This window comes from Carcharodon carcharias, chromosome 20 (assembly GCF_017639515.1).
Source record: "Carcharodon carcharias isolate sCarCar2 chromosome 20, sCarCar2.pri, whole genome shotgun sequence".
Classification (NCBI taxonomy): Eukaryota; Metazoa; Chordata; class Chondrichthyes; order Lamniformes; family Lamnidae; genus Carcharodon; species Carcharodon carcharias.
The window spans coordinates 39,403,149-39,424,952 of NC_054486.1; positions in this window are offsets into that span (position 1 = coordinate 39,403,149).

The following is a 21,804-nucleotide window of genomic DNA, read 5'->3' on the forward strand; positions in this document are numbered from 1 at the left end:
ACTTTATTCTCTTTCGCCATATTTAGCAATTTCTACATTTCTTTCATATTCTGTATCTGTAGCTCACTCCCTTAAACCATATCTAACAATACTTGCATTTCCATCAAATTCCGTATCTGTGGTTCACTCGCTTTCACCATAATCAGTCAAATCATCACTTTATTTCAATTTTCATATGTAGAGCCTAATCCTGTTCTCCACGGTTGGCAATCTCTCAATGTTAACACAATTCTCTATCTGTACCTAAATTCTCTGTCCATTTCTCTGGAGTAATCATTTTTTCTTACACTTTACTTATTGCAGATTATTCTCATTCTCCCATTGTGATCAATTTCTACATTTCCATCATATTCTGTATCTGTAGCTCAAGTTCTTTCACCATGTCTACCCGTTTTCTCGGTGCCAATCAAATTCTATACCTGTGGTTCACTCTCTTTCTCCATAACAATCAAAGTATGTTTTTCCTATCAACTTCCATATCTGTTTGCTTTTCCAGATCTGCATGCTTGTCGATATCTGAATTTCCTTAAAATTCTTTTGTTCGAATTACTTCCTTTCTATATAAAACAAATAATCGAATTCTTTCTATATTTCTATGTCTAGCAGATTCCCTTTCGCCATAGTGATCAATTTCTACACTTTCATCATATTCTTCATCTGTAGCTCATTCTGACTCCATATCCAATAAATAAGGCTTTTTCAAAATCAATTTCCTTATTTGAAGCTTATTTTCCTTCATCATAGATATGAATATCTCACCTTCCAGAAATTTCGCTATCTACAATATATTCACTTTCTCTATATGAAGCAAATAATCCTTTTCTATTAATTTCAGTATAGGTAGCCTTTTCACACATTCTCCATCATTATCAGTCTCTCAGTTCCCAAAAGATTCATTAGTTGCAACTTATTGTCATTCTCGATATGATCAAATCTTTCTTTTTGACAATATTTCTATATTTAGCTTCTTCTCTTTCTCCATAGTAATCAATTCTACACTTTCAACATATTCTGCACCTGTACCTCACTTTCTGACTCCATACCTATCAGGTAACCCTTTTGTATCAATTTCCCTAATTGCAGTTTTAGTTTCCTTCTCCATTCAATATTACAATTTCTAGAAAATTCCTATCTACAACATATTGTATTTCCTCCATATCTATCAAATAACACTTTTTTAGCAATTTCGCTAGATGAAGCTTCTATCCATTCTCCAGAGTTAGGAACAGTTCAATTATTCTCTTTCTCCATGTGAATCAAAAAATCCTTTTCTTCCAATTCCTCTTCTGTACTTTATTCTCTTTGGCCATATTTAGCAATTTTCTACAATTTCTTTCATATTCTGTATCTGTAGCTTACTCTCTTACACCATATCTAACAATACTTGCATTTCCATCAAATCCGTATCTGTAGTTCACCTCGCTTTCACCATATCAGTCAAATCATCACTTTATTTCAATTTTCATATGTAGAGCCTAATGCTGTTCTCCACGGTTGGCAATCTCTCAATGTTAACACAATTCTCTATCTGTACTAAATTCTCTGTCCATTTCTCTGGAGTAATCATATTTTTTTACACTTTACTTACCTGCAGATTATTCTCATTCTCCATTGTGATCAATTTCTACATTTCCATCTATTCTGTTTCTGTAGCTCAAGTCCTTTCACCATATCTACCAATTTTCTCATTGCCATCAAATCTATACCTGTAGTTCACTCTCTTTCTCCATAACAATCAAAGTATGTTTTTCTATCAACTTCCATATCTGTTGCTTTTCCAGATCTGAATGCTTAAATTTCCTTAAAATTCTTATTTCAAATTATTTCCTTTCTATATAAATCAAATCATCGTTTTTCTCCTGTCTATATTTCTATGTCTAGCTGATACCCTTTGCCATAGTGATCAATTTCTACACTTTCATATCATATTCTTCATCTGTAGCTCATTCTGACACCATATCCAACTAATAATGCTTTTTCAAAATCAATTTCCTTATTTGAAGCTTATTTTCCTTCTTCATAGATATGAATATCCTCACCTTCCAGAAATTTCGCTATCTACAATATATTCACTTTCTCTATATGAAGCAAATAATCCTTGTCTATTAATTTCAGTATAGGTAGACTTTTCACGTTCTCCATCATTATCAGTATCTCAGTTTCGAAAAGATTCATTAGTTCCAACTTATTGTCATTCCTCGATATGATCAAATCTTTCTTTTTGACAATACTTCTATATTTAGCTTCTTCTCTTTCTCCATAGTATTCAATTCCTACACTTTCAACATATTCTGCCACCTGAACCTCACTTTCTGACTCCATACCTATCAGGTAACTCTTTCGTAACAATTTCCCTAATTGCAGTTTAGTTTCCTTCTCCATTCAATATTTCAATTGATAGAAAATTCTCTATCTACAACATATTGTATTCCTCCATATCTATCAAATAACACTTTTCTATCAATTTCCCTAGATGACGCTAATATCCATTCTCCAGAGTTAGGAAACAGTTCAATTATTCTCTTTCTGCTTGTGAATCAAAAAATCCTTTTCTAGCAATTCCTCCTTCTATACTTTATTCTCTTTCGCCATGTTTAGCAATTTCCACATTTCTTTCATATTTTCTATCTGGAGCTCACTCTCTTACACCATATCTAACCAATACTTGCATTTCCATCAAATTCCGTATCTGTGTTTCACTCACTTTCACCAATATCAGTCAAATCATCACTTTATTTCAATTTTCATGTGTAGAGCCGAATCCTGTCCTCCACGGTTGGCAAACTCTCAATGTTAACACAATTCTCTATCTGTACCTAAATTCTCTGTCCATTTCTCTGGAGTAATCATATTTTTTTACACTGTTACTTACCTGCAGATTATCTCTCATTCTCCATTGTGATTCAATTTCTACATTTCCATCATATTCTGTATCTGTCGCTCAAGTCCTTTCAACCATATCTACCAATTTTCTCATTGCCTCAAATTCTATACCTGTGTTCACTCTATTTCTCCATAGCAATCAAAGTATGTTTTCTATCAACTTCCATATCTGTTGCTTTTCCAGATCTGCATGCTTGTCGATATCTGAATTTCCTTAAAATTCTTTTGTTCGAATTATTTCCTTTCTATATAAAAACAAATAATCGTTTTCTGTCTATATTTCTATGTCTAGCTGATTCCCTTTCGCCATAGTGATCAATTTCTACACTTTCATCATATTCTTCATCTGTAGCTCATTCTGACTCCATATCCAACAAATAATGCTTTTTCAAAATCAATTTCCTTATTTGAAGCTTATTTTCCTTCTTCATAGATATTAATATCTCACCTTCCAGAAATTTCGCTATCTACAATATATTCACTTTCTCTATATCTAGCAAATAATCCTTTTCTATTAATTTCAGTATATGTAGCCTTTTCACGTTCTCCATCATTATCAGTATCTCAGTTTCCAAAAGATTCATTAGTTGCAACTTATTGTCATTCTCGATATGATCAAATCTTTCTTTTTGACAATATTTCTATATTTAGCTTCTTCTCTTTCTCCATAGTAATCAATTCCTACACTTTCATCATATTCTGCACCTGTACCTCACTTTCTGACTCCATACCTATCAGGTAACCTTTTGTATCAATTTCCCTAATTGCAGTTTAGTTTCCTTCTCCATTCAATATTTCAATTTCTAGAAAATTCTCTATCTACAACATATTGTATTCCTCCATATCTATCAAATAACACTTTTCTATCAATTTCCCTCGATGAAGCTTCTATCCATTCTCCAGAGTTAGGAACAGTTCAATTATTCTCTTTCTCCATGTGAATCAAAAAATCCTTTTCTAGCAATTCCTCTTTCTGTACTTTATTCTCTTTCGCCATATTTAGCAATTTCTACATTTCTTTCATATTCTGTATCTGTAGCTCACTCTCTTACACCATATCTAACAATACTTGCATTTCCATCAAATTCCGTATCTGTGGTTCACTCGCTTTCACCATATCAGTCAAATCATCACTTTATTTCAATTTTCATATGTAGAGCCTAATCCTGTTCTCCACGGTTGGCAATCTCTCAATGTTAACACAATTCTCTATCTGTACCTAAATTCTCTGTCCATTTCTCTGGAGTAATCATATTTTTTTACACTTTACTTACCTGCAGATTATTCTCATTCTCCATTGTGATCAATTTCTACATTTCCATCATATTCTGTATCTGTAGCTCAAGTTCTTTCACCATATCTACCAATTTTCTCATTGCCATCAAATTCTATACCTGTGGTTCACTCTCTTTCTCCATAACAATCAAAGTATGTTTTTCTATCAACTTCCATATCTGTTGCTTTTCCAGATCTGCATGCTTGTCGATAAATTTCCTTAAAATTCTTTTGTTCGAATTATTTCCTTTCTATATAAAAACAAATAATCGTTTCTGTCTATATTTCTATGTCTAGCTGATTCCCTTTCGCCATAGTGATCAATTTCTACACTTTCATCATATTCTTCATCTGTAGCTCATTCTGACCATATCCAACAAATAATGCTTTTTCAAAATCATTTTCCTTATTTGAAGTTAATTTTCCTTCTTCATAGATATTAATATCTCACCTTCCAGAAATTTCGCTATCTACAATATATTCACTTTCTCTATATCTAGCAAATAATCCTTTTCTATCAATTTCAGTATATGTAGCCTTTTCACGTTCTCCATCATTATCAGTATCTCAGTTTCCAAAAGATTCATTAGTTGCAACTTATTGTCATTCTCGATATGATCAAATCTTTCTTTTTGACAATATTTCTATATTTAGCTTCTTCTCTTTCTCCATAGTAATCAATTCCTACACTTTCATCATATTCTGCACCTGTACCTCACTTTCTGACTCCATACCTATCAGGTAACCCTTTTGTATCAATTTCCCTAATTGCAGTTTAGTTTCCTTCTCCATTCAATATTTCAATTTCTAGAAAATTCTCTATCTACAACATATTGTATTCCTCCATATCTATCAAATAACACTTTTCTATCAATTTCCCTCGATGAAGCTTCTATCCATTCTCCAGAGTTAGGAACAGTTCAATTATTCTCTTTCTCCATGTGAATCAAAAAATCCTTTTCTAGCAATTCCTCTTTCTGTACTTTATTCTCTTTCGCCATATTTAGCAATTTCTACATTTCTTTCATATTCTGTATCTGTAGCTCACTCTCTTACACCATATCTAACAATACTTGCATTTCCATCAAATTCCGTATCTGTGGTTCACTCGCTTTCACCATATCAGTCAAATCATCACTTTATTTCAATTTTCATATGTAGAGCCTAATCCTGTTCTCCACGGTTGGCAATCTCTCAATGTTAACACAATTCTCTATCTGTACCTAAATTCTCTGTCCATTTCTCAGGAATTATCATATTTTTTAACACTTTAATTACCTGCAGATTATTCTCATTCTCCATTGTGATCAATTTCTACATTTCCATCATATTCTGTATCTGTGGCTCAAGTTCTTTCACCATATCTACCAATTTTCTCATTGCCATCAAATTCTATACCTGTGGTTCACTCTCTTTCTCCATAACAATCAAAGTATGTTTTTCTATCAACATCCATATCTGTTGCTTTTCCAGATCTGCATGCTTGTCGATATCTGAATTTCCTTAAAATTCTTTTGTTCGAATTATTTCCTTTCTATATAAAAACAAATAATCGATTTCTGTCTATATTTCTATGTCTAGCTGATTCCCTTTCGCAATAGTGATCAATTTCTACACTTTCATCATATTCTTCATCTGTAGCTCATTCTGACTCCATATCCAACAAATAATGCTTTTTCAAAATCAATTTCCTTATTTGAAGCTTATTTTCCTTCTTCATAGATATTAATATCTCACCTTCCAGAAATTTCGCTATCTACAATATATTCACTTTCTCTATATTAAGCAAATACTCCTTTTCTATTAATTTCTGTATATGTAGCCTTTTCACATTCTCCATCATTATCAGTATCTCAGTTTCCAAAAGATTCATTAATTGCACCTTATTGTCATTCTCAATATGATCAAATGTTTCTTTTTGACATTTTTTCTATATTTAGCTTCTTCTCTTTCTCCATAGTAATCAATTCCTACACTTTGATCATATTCTGCACCTGTACCTCACTTTCTGACTCCATACCTATCAGGTAACCCTTTTGTATCAATTTCCCTAATTGCAGTTTAGTTTCCTTCTCCATTCAATATTTCAATTTCTAGAAAATTCTCTATCTACAACATATTGTATTCCTCCATATCTATCAAATAACACTTTTCTATCAATTTCCCTCGATGAAGCTTCTATCCATTCTCCAGAGTTAGGAACAGTTCAATTATTCTCTTTCTCCATGTGAATCAAAAAATCCTTTTCTAGCAATTCCTCTTTCTGTACTTTATTCTCTTTCGCCATATTTAGCAATTTCTACATTTCTTTCATATTTTGTATCTGTAGCTCACTCTCTTACACCATATCTAACAATACTTGCATTTCCATCAAATTCCGTATCTGTGGTTCACTCGCTTTCACCATATCAGTCAAATCATCACTTTATTTCAATTTTCATATGTAGAGCCTAATCCTGGTCTCCACGGTTGGCAATCTCTCAATGTTAACACAATTCTCTATCTGTACCTAAATTCTCTGTCCATTTCTCTGGAGTAATCATATTTTTTTACACTTTACTTACTGCAGATTATTTCATTCTCCATTGTGATCAATTTCTACATTTCATCATATTCTGTATCTGTAGCTCAAGTTCTTTCACCATATCTACAATTTTCTCATTGCCATCAAATTCTTACCTGTGGTTCACTCTCTTTCTCCATAACAATCAAAGTATGTTTTTCTATCAACTTCCATATCTTTTCCAGATCTGCATGCTTGTCGATATCTGAATTTCCTTAAAATTCTTTTGTTCGAATTATTTCCTTTCTATAAAAAACAAATAATCGTTTTCTGTCTATATTTCTATGTCTAGCTGATTCCCTTTCGCAATAGTGATCAATTTCTACACTTTCATCATATTCTTCATCTGTAGCTCATTCTGACTCCATATCCAACAAATAATGCTTTTTCAAAATCAATTTCCTTATTTGAAGCTTATTTTCCTTCTTCATAGATATTAATATCTCACCTTCCAGAAATTTCGCTATCTACAATATATTCACTTTCTCTATATCTAGCAAATAATCCTTTTCTATTAATTTCAGTATAGGTAGCCTTTTCACGTTCTCCATCATTATCAGTATCTCAGTTTCCAAAAGATTCATTAGTTGCAACTTATTGTCATTCTCGATATGATCAAATCTTTCTTTTTGACAATATTTCTATATTTAGCTTCTTCTCTTTCTCCATAGTAATCAATTCCTACACTTTCATCATATTCTGCACCTGTACCTCACTTTCTGACTCCATACCTATCAGGTAACCCTTTTGTATCAATTTCCCTAATTGCAGTTTAGTTTCCTTCTCCATTCAATATTTCAATTTCTAGAAAATTCTCTATCTACAACATATTGTATTCCTCCATATCTATCAAATAACACTTTTCTATCAATTTCCCTCGATGAAGCTTCTATCCATTCTCCAGAGTTAGGAACAGTTCAATTATTCTCTTTCTCCATGTGAATCAAAAAATCCTTTTCTAGCAATTCCTCTTTCTGTACTTTATTCTCTTTCGCCATATTTAGCAATTTCTACATTTCTTTCATATTCTGTATCTGTAGCTCACTCTCTTACACCATATCTAACAATACTTGCATTTCCATCAAATTCCGTATCTGTGGTTCACTCGCTTTCACCATATCAGTCAAATCATCACTTTATTTCAATTTTCATATGTAGAGCCTAATCCTGTTCTCCACGGTTGGCAATCTCTCAATGTTAACACAATTCTCTATCTGTACCTAAATTCTCTGTCCATTTCTCTGGAGTAATCATATTTTTTTACACTTTACTTACCTGCAGATTATTCTCATTCTCCATTGTGATCAATTTCTACATTTCCATCATATTCTGTATCTGTAGCTCAAGTTCTTTCACCATATCTACCAATTTTCTCATTGCCATCAAATTCTATACCTGTGGTTCACTCTCTTTCTCCATAACAATCAAAGTATGTTTTTCTATCAACTTCCATATCTGTTGCTTTTCCAGATCTGCATGCTTGTCGATATCTGAATTTCCTTAAAATTCTTTTGTTCGAATTATTTCCTTTCTATATAAAAACAAATAATCGTTTTCTGTCTATATTTCTATGTCTAGCTGATTCCCTTTCGCCATAGTGATCAATTTCTACACTTTCATCATATTCTTCATCTGTAGCTCATTCTGACTCCATATCCAACAAATAATGCTTTTTCAAAATCAATTTCCTTATTTGAAGCTTATTTTCCTTCTTCATAGATATTAATATCTCACCTTCCAGAAATTTCGCTATCTACAATATATTCACTTTCTCTATATCTAGCAAATAATCCTTTTCTATTAATTTCAGTATAGGTAGCCTTTTCACGTTCTCCATCATTATCAGTATCTCAGTTTCCAAAAGATTCATTAGTTGCAACTTATTGTCATTCTCGATATGATCAAATCTTTCTTTTTGACAATATTTCTATATTTAGCTTCTTCTCTTTCTCCATAGTAATCAATTCCTACACTTTCATCATATTCTGCACCTGTACCTCACTTTCTGACTCCATACCTATCAGGTAACCCTTTTGTATCAATTTCCCTAATTGCAGTTTAGTTTCCTTCTCCATTCAATATTTCAATTTCTAGAAAATTCTCTATCTACAACATATTGTATTCCTCCATATCTATCAAATAACACTTTTCTATCAATTTCCCTCGATGAAGCTTCTATCCATTCTCCAGAGTTAGGAACAGTTCAATTATTCTCTTTCTCCATGTGAATCAAAAAATCCTTTTCTAGCAATTCCTCTTTCTGTACTTTATTCTCTTTCGCCATATTTAGCAATTTCTACATTTCTTTCATATTCTGTATCTGTAGCTCACTCTCTTACACCATATCTAACAATACTTGCATTTCCATCAAATTCCGTATCTGTGGTTCACTCGCTTTCACCATATCAGTCAAATCATCACTTTATTTCAATTTTCATATGTAGAGCCTAATCCTGTTCTCCACGGTTGGCAATCTCTCAATGTTAACACAATTCTCTATCTGTACCTAAATTCTCTGTCCATTTCTCTGGAGTAATCATATTTTTTTACACTTTACTTACCTGCAGATTATTCTCATTCTCCATTGTGATCAATTTCTACATTTCCATCATATTCTGTATCTGTAGCTCAAGTTCTTTCACCATATCTACCAATTTTCTCATTGCCATCAAATTTATACCTGTGGTTCACTCTCTTTCTCCATAACAATCAAAGTATGTTTTTCTATCAACTTCCATATCTGTTGCTTTTCCAGATCTGCATGCTTGTCGATATCTGAATTTCCTTAAAATTCTTTTGTTCGAATTATTTCCTTTCTATATAAAAACAAATAATCGTTTTCTGTCTATATTTCTATGTCTAGCTGATTCCCTTTCGCATAGTGATCAATTTCTACACTTTCATCATATTCTTCATCTGTAGCTCTTCTGATCCATATCCAACAAATAATGCTTTTTCAAAATCAATTTCCTTATTTGAAGCTTATTTTCCTTCTTCATAGATATAATATCTCACCTTCCAGAAATTTCGCTATCTACAATATATTCACTTTCTCTATATAAGCAAATAATCCTTTTCTATTAATTTCAGTATATGTAGCCTTTTCACGTTCTCCATCATTATCAGTATCTCAGTTTCCAAAAGATTCATTAGTTGCAACTTATTGTCATTCTCGATATGATCAAATCTTTCTTTTTGACAATATTTCTATATTTAGCTTCTTCTCTTTCTCCATAGTAATCAATTCCTACACTTTCATCATATTCTGCACCTGTACCTCACTTTCTGACTCCATACCTATCAGGTAACCCTTTGTATCAATTTCCCTAATTGCAGTTTAGTTTCCTTCTCCATTCAATATTTCAATTTCTAGAAAATTCTCTATCTACAACATATTGTATTCCTCCATATCTATCAAATAACACTTTTCTATCAATTTCCCTCGATGAAGCTTCTATCCATTCTCCAGAGTTAGGAACAGTTCAATTATTCTCTTTCTCCATGTGAATCAAAAAATCCTTTTCTAGCAATTCCTCTTTCTGTACTTTATTCTCTTTCGCCATATTTAGCAATTTCTACATTTCTTTCATATTCTGTATCTGTAGCTCACTCTCTTACACCATATCTAACAATACTTGCATTTCCATCAAATTCCGTATCTGTGGTTCACTCGCTTTCACCATATCAGTCAAATCATCACTTTATTTCAATTTTCATATGTAGAGCCTAATCCTGTTCTCCACGGTTGGCAATCTCTCAATGTTAACACAATTCTCTATCTGTACCTAAATTCTCTGTCCATTTCTCTGGAGTAATCATATTTTTTTACACTTTACTTACCTGCAGATTATTCTCATTCTCCATTGTGATCAATTTCTACATTTCCATCATATTCTGTATCTGTAGCTCAAGTTCTTTCACCATATCTACCAATTTTCTCATTGCCATCAAATTCTATACCTGTGGTTCACTCTCTTTCTCCATAACAATCAAAGTATGTTTTTCTATCAACTTCCATATCTGTTGCTTTTCCAGATCTGCATGCTTGTCGATATCTGAATTTCCTTAAAATTCTTTGTTCGAATTATTTCCTTTCTATATAAAACAAATAATCGTTTTCTGTCTATATTTCTATGTCTAGCTGATTCCTTTCGCCATAGTGATCAATTTCTACACTTTCATCATATTCTTCATCTGTAGCTCATTCTGACTCCATATCCAACAAATAATGCTTTTTCAAAATCAATTTCCTTATTTGAAGCTTATTTTCCTTCTTCATAGATATAATATCTCACCTTCCAGAAATTTCGCTATCTACAATATATTCACTTTCTCTATATCTAGCAAATAATCCTTTTCTATTAATTTCAGTATAGGTAGCCTTTTCACGTTCTCCATCATTATCAGTATCTCAGTTTCCAAAAGATTCATTAGTTGCAACTTATTGTCATTTTCGATATGATCAAATCTTTCTTTTTGACAATATTTCTATATTTAGCTTCTTCTCTTTCTCCATAGTAATCAATTCCTACACTTTCATCATATTCTGCACCTGTACCTCACTTTCTGACTGCATACCTATCAGGTAAAACTTTTGTATCAATTTCCCTAATTGCAGTTTAGTTTCCTTCTCCATTCAATATTTCAAATTCAGGAAAATTCTCTATCTACAACATATTGTATTCCTCCATATCTATCAAATAACACTTTTCTATCAATTTCCCTCGATGAAGCTTCTATCCATTCTCCAGAGTTAGGAACAGTTCAATTATTCTCTTTCTCCATGTGTATCAAAAAATCCTTTTCTAGCAATTCCTCTTTCTGTACTTTATTCTCTTTCGCCATATTTAGCAATTTCTACATTTCTTTCATATTCTGTATCTATGGCTCACTCTCTTACACCATATCTAACAATACATGCATTTCCATCAAATTCCGTATCTGTGGTTCACTCGCTTTCACCATATCAGTCAAATCATCACTTTATTTCAATTTTCATATGTAGAGCCTAATCCTGTTCTCCACGGTTGGCAATCTCTCAATGTTAACACAATTCTCTATCTGTACCTAAATTCTCTGTCCATTTCTCTGGAGTAATCAATATTTTTTACACTTTACTTACCTGCAGATTATTCTCATTCTCCATTGTGATCAATTTCTACATTTCCATCATATTCTGTATCTGTAGCTCAAGTTCTTTCACCATATCTACCAATTTTCTCATTGCCATCAAATTCTATACCTGTGGTTCACTCTCTTTCTCCATAACAATCAAAGTATGTTTTTCTATCAACTCCCATATCTGTTGCTTTTCCAGATCTGCATGCTTGTCGATATCTGAATTTCCTTACAATTCTTTTGTTCGAATTATTTCCTTTCTATATAAAAACAAATAATCGTTTTCTGTCTATATTTCTATGTCTAGCTGATTCCCTTTCGCCATAGTGATCAATTTCTACACTTTCATCATATTCTTCATCTGTAGCTCATTCTGACTCCATATCCAACAAATAATGCTTTTTCAAAATCAATTTCCTTATTTGAAGCTTATTTTCCTTCTTCATAGATATTCATATCTCACCTTCCAGAAATTTCGCTATCTACAATATATTCACTTTCTCTATATGAAGCAAATAATCCTTTTCTATTAATTTCAGTATAGGTAGCCTTTTCACGTTCTCCATCATTATCAGTATCTCAGTTTCCAAAAATTCATTAGTTGCAACTTATTGTCATTCTCGATATGATCAAATCTTTCTTTTTGACAATATTTCTATATTTAGCTTCTTCTCTTTCTCCATAGTAATCAATTCCTACACTTTCATCATATTCTGCACCTGTACTCACTTTCTGACTCCATACCTATCAGGTAACCTTTTGTATCAATTTCCCTAATTGCAGTTTAGTTTCCTTCTCCATTCAATATTTCAATTTCTAGAAAATTCTCTATCTACAACATATTGTATTCCTCCATATCTATCAAATAACACTTTTCTATCAATTTCCCTCGATGAAGCTTCTATCCATTCTCCAGAGTTAGGAACAGTTCAATTATTCTCTTTCTCCATGTGAATCAAAAAATCCTTTTCTAGCAATTCCTCTTTCTGTACTTTATTCTCTTTCGCCATATTTAGCAATTTCTACATTTCTTTCATATTCTGTATCTGTAGCTCACTCTCTTACACCATATCTAACAATACTTGCATTTCCATCAAATTCCGTATCTGTGGTTCACTCGCTTTCACCATATCAGTCAAATCATCACTTTATTTCAATTTTCATATGTAGAGCCTAATCCTGTTCTCCACGGTTGGCAATCTCTCAATGTTAAACACAATTCTCTATCTGTACCTAATTCTCTGTCCATTTTCTGGAGTAATCATATTTTTTTACACTTTACTTACTTGCAGATTATTCTCATTCTCCATTGTGATCAATTTCTACATTTCCATCATATTCTGTATCTGTAGCTCAAGTTCTTTCACCATATCTACCAATTTTTCATTGCCATCAAATTCTATACCTGTGGTTCACTCTCTTTCTCCATAACAATCAAAGTATTTTTTTCTATCAACTTCCATATCTGTTTGCTTTTCCAGATCTGCATGCTTGTCGATATCTGAATTTCCTTAAAATTCTTTATTTCGAATTATTTCCTTTCTATATAAAAAACAAATAATCGTTTTCTGTCTATATTTTCTATGTCTAGCTGATTCCCTTTCGCCATAGTGATCAATTTCTACACTTTCATCATATTCTTCATCTGTAGCTCATTCTGAATCCATATCCAACAAATAATGCTTTTTCAAAATCAATTTCCTTATTTGAAACTTATTTTCCTTCTTCATAGATATAATATCTCACCTTCAGAAATTTCGCTATCTACAATATATTCACTTTCTCTATATCTAGCAAATAATCTTTTCTATTAATTTCAGTATATGTAGCCTTTTCACGTTCTCCATCATTATCAGTATCTCAGTTTCCAAAAGATTCATTAGTTGCACCTTATTGTCATTCTCGATATGATCAAATTTCTTTTTGACAATATTTCTATATTTAGCTTCTTCTCTTTTCCATAGTAATCAATTCCTACACTTTCATCATATTCTGCACCTGTCCTCACTTTCTGACTCCATACCTATCAGGTAACCCTTTTGTATCAATTTCCCTAATTGCAGTTTAGTTTCCTTCTCCATTCAATATTTCAATTTCTAGAAAATTCTCTATCTACAACATATTGTATTCCTCCATATCTATCAAATAACACTTTTCTATCAATTTCCTCGATGAAGCTTCTATCCATTCTCCAGAGTTAGGAACAGTTCAATTATTCTCTTTCTCCATGTGAATCAAAAAATCCTTTTCTAGCAATTCCTCTTCTGTACTTTATTCTCTTTCGCCATATTTAGCAATTTCTACATTTCTTTCATATTCTGTATCTGTAGCTCACTCTCTTACACCATATCTAACAATACTTGCATTTCCATCAAATTCCGTATCTGTGGTTCACTCGCTTTCACCATATCAGTCAAATCATCACTTTATTTCAATTTTCATATGTAGAGCCTAATCCTGTTCTCCACGGTTGGCAATCTCTCAATGTTAACACAATTCTCTATCTGTACCTAAATTCTCTGTCCATTTCTCTGGAGTAATCATATTTTTTTACACTTTACTTACCTGCAGATTATTCTCATTCTCCATTGTGATCAATTTCTACATTTCCATCATATTCTGTATCTGTAGCTCAAGTTCTTTCACCATATCTACAATTTTCTCATTGCCATCAAATTCTATACCTGTGGTTCACTCTCTTTCTCCATAACAATCAAAGTATGTTTTTCTATCAACTTCCATATCTGTTGCTTTCCAGATCTGCATGCTTGTCGATATCTGAATTTCCTTAAAATTCTTTTGTTCGAATTATTTCTTTCTATATAAAAACAATAATCGTTTTCTGTCTATATTTCTATGTCTAGCTGATTCCCTTTCGCAATAGTGATCAATTTCTACACTTTCATCATATTCTTCATCTGTAGCTCATTCTGACTCCATATCCAACAAATAATGCTTTTCAAAATCAATTTCCTTATTTGAAGCTTATTTCCTTCTTCATAGATATTAATATCTCACCTTCCAGAAATTTCGCTAACTACAATATATTCACTTTCTCTATATCTAGCAAATAATCCTTTTCTATTAATTTCAGTATATGTAGCCTTTTCACGTTCTCCATCATTATCAGTATCTCAGTTTCCAAAAGATTCATTAGTTGCAACTTATTGTCATTCTCGATATGATCAAATCTTTTTTTTTGACAATATTTCTAGATTTAGCTTATTCCCTTTGTCCACAGTAATCAATTTCTACACTATCATCATGTTCTGCACCTGTAACTCACTTTCTTACTCCATACCTATCAGGTAACCTTTTGTATCAATTTCCTAATTGCAGTTTAGTTTCCTTCTCCATTCAATATTTCAATTTCTAGAAAATTCTCTATCTACAACATATTGTATTCCTCCATATCTATCAAATAACACTTTTCTATCAATTTCCCTCGATGAAGCTTCTATCCATTCTCCAGAGTTAGGAACAGTTCAATTTTTCTCTTTCTCCATGTGAATCAAAAAATCCTTTTCTAGCAATTCCTCTTTCTGTACTTTATTCTCTTTCGCCATATTTAGCAATTTCTACATTTCTTTCATATTCTGTATCTGTAGCTCACTCTCTTACACCATATCTAACAATACTTGCATTTCCATCAAATTCCGTATCTGTGGTTCACTCGCTTTCACCATATCAGTCAAATCATCACTTTATTTCAATTTTCATATGTAGAGCCTAATCCTGTTCTCCACGGTTGGCAATCTCTCAATGTTAACACAATTCTCTATCTGTACCTAAATTCTCTGTCCATTTCTTGGAGTAATCATATTTTTTTACACTTTACTTACCTGCAGATTATTCTCATTCTCCATTGTGATCAATTTCTACATTTCCATCATATTCTGTATCTGTAGCTCAAGTTCTTTCACCATATCTACCAATTTTCTCATTGCCATCAAATTTTATACCTGTGTTTCACTCTCTTTCTCCATAACAATCAAAGTATGTTTTTCTATCAACTCCATATCTGTTGCTTTTCCAGATCTGCATGCTTGTCGATATCTGAATTCCTTAAAATTCTTTTGTTCGAATTATTTCCTTTCTATAGAAAAACAAATCATCGTTTTCTGTCTATATTTCTATGTCTAGCTGATTCCCTTTTGCCATAGTGATCAATTTCTACACTTTCATCATATTCTTCATCTGTAGCTCCATATCCAACAAATAATGCTTTTTCAAAATCAATTTCCTTATTTGAAGCTTATTTTCCTTCTTCATAGATATGAATATCTCACCTTCCAGAAATTTCGCTATCTACAATATATTCACTTTCTCTATATCTAGCAAATAATCCTTTTCTATTAATTTCAGTATATGTAGCCTTTTCACATTCTCCATCATTATCAGTATCTCAGTTTCCAAAAGATTCATTAGTTGCAACTTATTGTCATTCTCATATGATCAAATCTTTCTTTTTGACAATATTTCTATATTTAGCTTCTTCTCTTTCTCCATAGTAATCAATTCCTACACTTTCATCATATTCTGCACCTGTACCTCACTTTCTGACTCCATACCTATCAGGTAACCCTTTGTATCAATTTCCCTAATTGCAGTTTAGTTTCCTTCTCCATTCAATATTTCAATTTCTAGAAAATTCTCTATCTACAACATATTGTATTCCTCCATATCTATCAAATAACACTTTTCTATCAATTTCCTCGATGAAGCTTCTATCCATTCTCCAGAGTTAGGAACAGTTCAATTATTCTCTTTCTCCATGTGAATCAAAAAATCCTTTTCTAGCAATTCCTCTTTCTGTACTTTATTCTCTTTCGCCATATTTAGCAATTTCTACATTTCTTTCATATTCTGTATCTGTAGCTCACTTCTTACACCATATCTAACAATACTTGCATTTCCATCAAATTCCGTATCTGTGGTTCACTCGCTTTCACCATATCAGTCAAATCATCACTTTATTTCAATTTTCATATGTAGAGCCTAATCTGTTCTCCACGGTTGGCAATCTCTCAATGTTAACACAATTCTCTATCTGTACCTAAATTCTCTGTCCATTTCTCTGGTGTATTATATATTTTTTTACACTTACTTACTGCAGATTATTCTCATTCTCCATTGCGATCAATTTCTACATTTCCATCATATTCTGTATCTGTAGCTCAAGTTCTTTCACCATATCTACCAATTTTTCATTGCCATCAAATTCTATACCTGTGGTTCACTCTCTTTCTATAACAATCAAAGTATGTTTTTCTATCAACTTCCATATCTGTTGCTTTTCCAGATCTGCATGCTTGTCGATATCTGAATTTCCTTAAAATTCTTTAGTTCGAATTATTTCCTTTCTATATAAAAACAAATAATCGTTTTCTGTCTATATTTCTATCTCTAGCTGATTCCTTTCGCCATAGTGATCAATTTCTACACTTTCATCATATTCTTCATCTGTAGCTAATTCTGACTCCATATCCAACAAATAATGCTTTTTCAAAATCAATTTCCTTATTTGAAGCTTATTTTCCTTCTTCATAGATATGAATATCTCACCTTCCAGAAATTTCGCTATCTACAATATATTCACTTTTTCTATATCTAGCAAATAATCCTTTTCTATTAATTTCTGTATATGTAGCCTTTTCACGTTCTCCATCATTATCAATATCTCAGTTTCCAAAAGATTCATTAGTTGCAACTTATTGTCATTTTCTCGATATGATCAATTCTTTCTTTTTGACAATATTTCTATATTTAGCTTCTTTCTCTTTCCATAGTAATCAATTCCTACACTTTCATTATTCTGCACCTGTACCTCACTTTCTGACTCCATACCTATCAGGTAACCCTTTGTATCAATTTCCCTAATTGCAGTTTAGTTTCCTTCTCCATTCAATATTTCAATTTCTAGAAAATTCTCTATCTACAACATATTGTATTCCTCCATATCTATCAAATAACACTTTTCTATCAATTTCCCTATGAAGCTTCTATCCATTCTCCAGAGTTAGGAACAGTTCAATTATTCTCTTTCTCCATGTGAATCAAAAAAATCCTTTTTAGCAATTCCTCTTTCTGTACTTTATTCTCTTTCGCCATGTTAGCAATTCCACATTCTTTTATTCTGTATCTGTAGCTCACTCTCTTTCACCATATCTAACAATACTTGCATTTCCATCAAATTCCGTATCTGTGGTTCACTCGCTTTCACCATATCAGTCAATCATCACTTCATTTCAATTTTCATATGTAGAGCCTAATCCTGTTCTCCACGGTTGGCAATCTCTCAATGTTAACACAATTCTCTATCTGTACCTAAATTCTCTGTCATTCTCTGGAGTAATCATATTTTTTACACTTTACTTACCTGCAGATTATTCTCATTCTCCATTGTGATCAATTTTACATTTCCATCATATTCTGTATCTGTAGCTCAAGTTCTTTCACCATATCTACAATTTCTCATTGCCATCAAATTCTACCTGTGGTTCACTCTCTTCTCCATAACAATCAAAGTATGTTTTTCTATCAACTTCCATATCTGTTGCTTTTCCAGATCTGCATGCTTGTCGATATCTGAATTTCCTTAAAATTCTTTGTTCGAATTATTTCCTTTCTATATAAAAACAATTAATCGTTTCTGTCTATATTTCTATGTCTAGCTGATTCCCTTTCGCCATAGTGATCAATTTCTACACTTTCATCATATTCTTCATCTGTAGCTCATTCTGATCCATTCAACAAATAATGCTTTTTCAAAATCAATTCCTTATTTGAAGCTTATTTTCCTTCTTCATAGATATGAATATCTCACCTTCCAGAAATTTCGCTATCTACAATATTCACTTTCTCTATATCTAGCAAATAATCCTTTTCTATTAATTTCAGTATAGTAGCCTTTTCACGTTCTCATCATTATCAGTATCTCAGTTTCCAAAAGATTCATTAGTTGCAACTTATTGTCATTCTCGATATGATCAAATCTTTCTTTTTGACAATATTTCTATATTTAGCTTCTTCTCTTTCTCATAGTAATCAATTCCTACACTTTCATCATATTCTGCACCTGTACCTCACTTTCTGACTCCATACCTATCAGGTTAACCTTTGTATCAATTTCCCTAATTGCAGTTTAGTTTCCTTCTCCATTCAATATTTCAATTTCTAGAAAATTCTCTATCTACAACATATTGTATTCTCCATATCTATCAATAACACTTTTCTATCATTTTCCCTAGATGAAGCTTCTATCATTCTCCAGAGTTAGGAACAGTTCAATTATCTCTTTCTCCATGTGAATCAAAAATCCTTTTCTAGCAATTTCTTTCTGTACCTTATTCTCTTTCGCCATATTTAGCAATTTCTACATTTCTTTCATATTTTCTATCTGTAGCTCACTCTCTTACACCATATCTAACAATACTTGCATTTCATCAAATTCCGTATCTGTGGTTCACTCGCTTTCACCATATCAGTCAAATCATCACTTTATTTCAATTTTCATATGTAGAGCCTAATCCTGTTCTCCACGGTTGGCAATCTCTCAATGTTAACACAATTCTCTATCTGTACCTAAATCTCTGTCCATTTCTCTGGAGTAATCATATTTTTTTACACTTTACTTACCTGCAGATTATTCTCATTCTCCATGTGATCAATTTCTACATTTCCATCATATTCTGTATCTGTTAGCTCAAGTTCTTTCACCATATCTACCAATTTTTCATTGCCATCAAATTTCTTACCTGTGGTTCACTCTCTTTCTCCATAACAATCAAAGTATGTTTTTCTATCAACTTCCATATCTGTTGCTTTTCCAGATCTGCATGCTTGTCGATATCTGAATTTCCTTAAAATTCTTTTGTTCGAATTATTATCTTTCTATATAAAACAAATAATCGTTTTCTGTCTATATTTCTATGTCTAGCTGATCCCTTTCGCCATAGTGATCAATTTCTACACTTTCATCATATTCTCATCTGTAGCTCATTCTGACTCCATATCCAACAAATAATGCTTTTTCAAAATCATTTTCATTATTTGAAGCTTATTTTCCTTCTTCATAGATATGAATATCTCACCTTCAGAAATTTCGCTATCTACAATTATTCACTTTCTCTATATCAAGCAAATAATCCTTTTCTATTAATTTCAGTATATGTAGCCTTTTCACGTTCTCCATCATTATCAGTATCTCAGTTTCCAAAGATTCATTAGTTGCATCATTATTGTCATTCTCGATATGATCAAATCTTTCTTTTTGACATATTTCTATATTTAGCTTCTTCTCTTTCTCCATAGTAATCAATTCCTACACTTTCAACATATTCTGCACCTGTACTCTCATTTCTGACTCCATACCTATAAGGTAAACCTTTTGTATCAATTTCCCTAATTGCAGTTAGTTTCCTTCTCCATTCAATATTTCAATTCTAGAAAATTCTCTGTCTACAACATAATGTATTCCTCCATATCTATCAATAACACTTATCTATCAATTCCCTCGATGAAGCTTCTATCCATTCTCCAGAGTTAGGAAACAGTTCAATTATTCTCTTTCTCCATGTGAATCAAAAAATCCTTTTCTAGCAATTCCTCTTTCTGTACTTTATTCTCTTTCGCCATATTTAGCAATTTCTACATTTCTTTCCTATTCTGTATCTGTAGCTCACTCTCTTACACCATATCTAACAATACTTGCATTTCCATCAAATTCCGTATCTGTGGTTCACTCGCTTTCACATATCAGTCAAATCATCACTTTATTTCAATTTCATATGTAGAGCCTAATCCTGTTCTCCACGGTTGGCAATCTCTCAATGTTAACACAAATTCTCTATCTGTACCTAAATTCTCTGTCCATTTCTCTGGATTAATCATATTTTTTTACACTTTACTTACCTGCAGATTTTCTCATTCTCCATTGTGATCAATTTCTACATTTCCATCATATTCTGTATCTGTAGCTCAGTTTCTTTCACCATATCTACCAATTTTCTCATTGCCATCAAATTTTATACCTGTGGTTCACTCTCTTTCTCCATAACAATCAAAGTATGTTTTTCTATCAACTTCCATATCTGTTGCTTTTCAGATCTGCATGCTTGTCGATATCTGAATTTCCTTAAAATTCTTTTGTTCGAATTATTTCTATCTATAAAAAACAAATAATCGTTTCTGTCTATATTTCTATGTCTAGCTGATGCCCTTTTCGCATAGTGATCAATTTCTACACTTTCATCATATTCTTCATCTGTCGATTCTTATCCAAACAAATAATGCTTTTTCAAAATCAATTTCCTTATTGAAGCTTATTTTCCTTCTTCATTGATTTGTATATCTCACCTTCCAGAAATTTCGCTATCTACAATATATTCACTTTCTCTTATCTAGCAAATAATCCTTTTCTATTAATTTCAGTATATGTAGCCTTTTCACGTTCTCCATCATTATCAGTATCTCAGTTTCCAAAAGAATTCATTAGTTGCAACTTATTGTCATTCTCCTATGATCAAATCTTTCTTTTTGACAATATTTCTATATTAGCTTCTTCTCTTTCTCCATAGTAATCAATTCCTACACTTTCATCATATTCTGCACCTGTACCTCACTTTCTGACTCCATACTATCAGGTAACCCTTTCGTATCAATTTCCCTAATTGCAGTTTAGTTTCCTTCTCCATTCAATATTTCAATTCTAGAAAATTCTCTATCTACAACATATTGTATTCCTCCATATCTATCAAATAACACTTTTCTATCAATTTCCCTCGATGGAGTCTATCCATTCTCCAGAGTTAGGAATAGTTCAATTATTCTCTTTCTCCATGAGAATCAAAAAATCCTTTCTTGCAATTCTCTTTCTGTACTTTGTTCTCTTTGCCATATTTAGCAATTTCTATCAGTTCTTTCATATTTGTATCTGTAGCTCACTCTCTTACACCATATCTAAC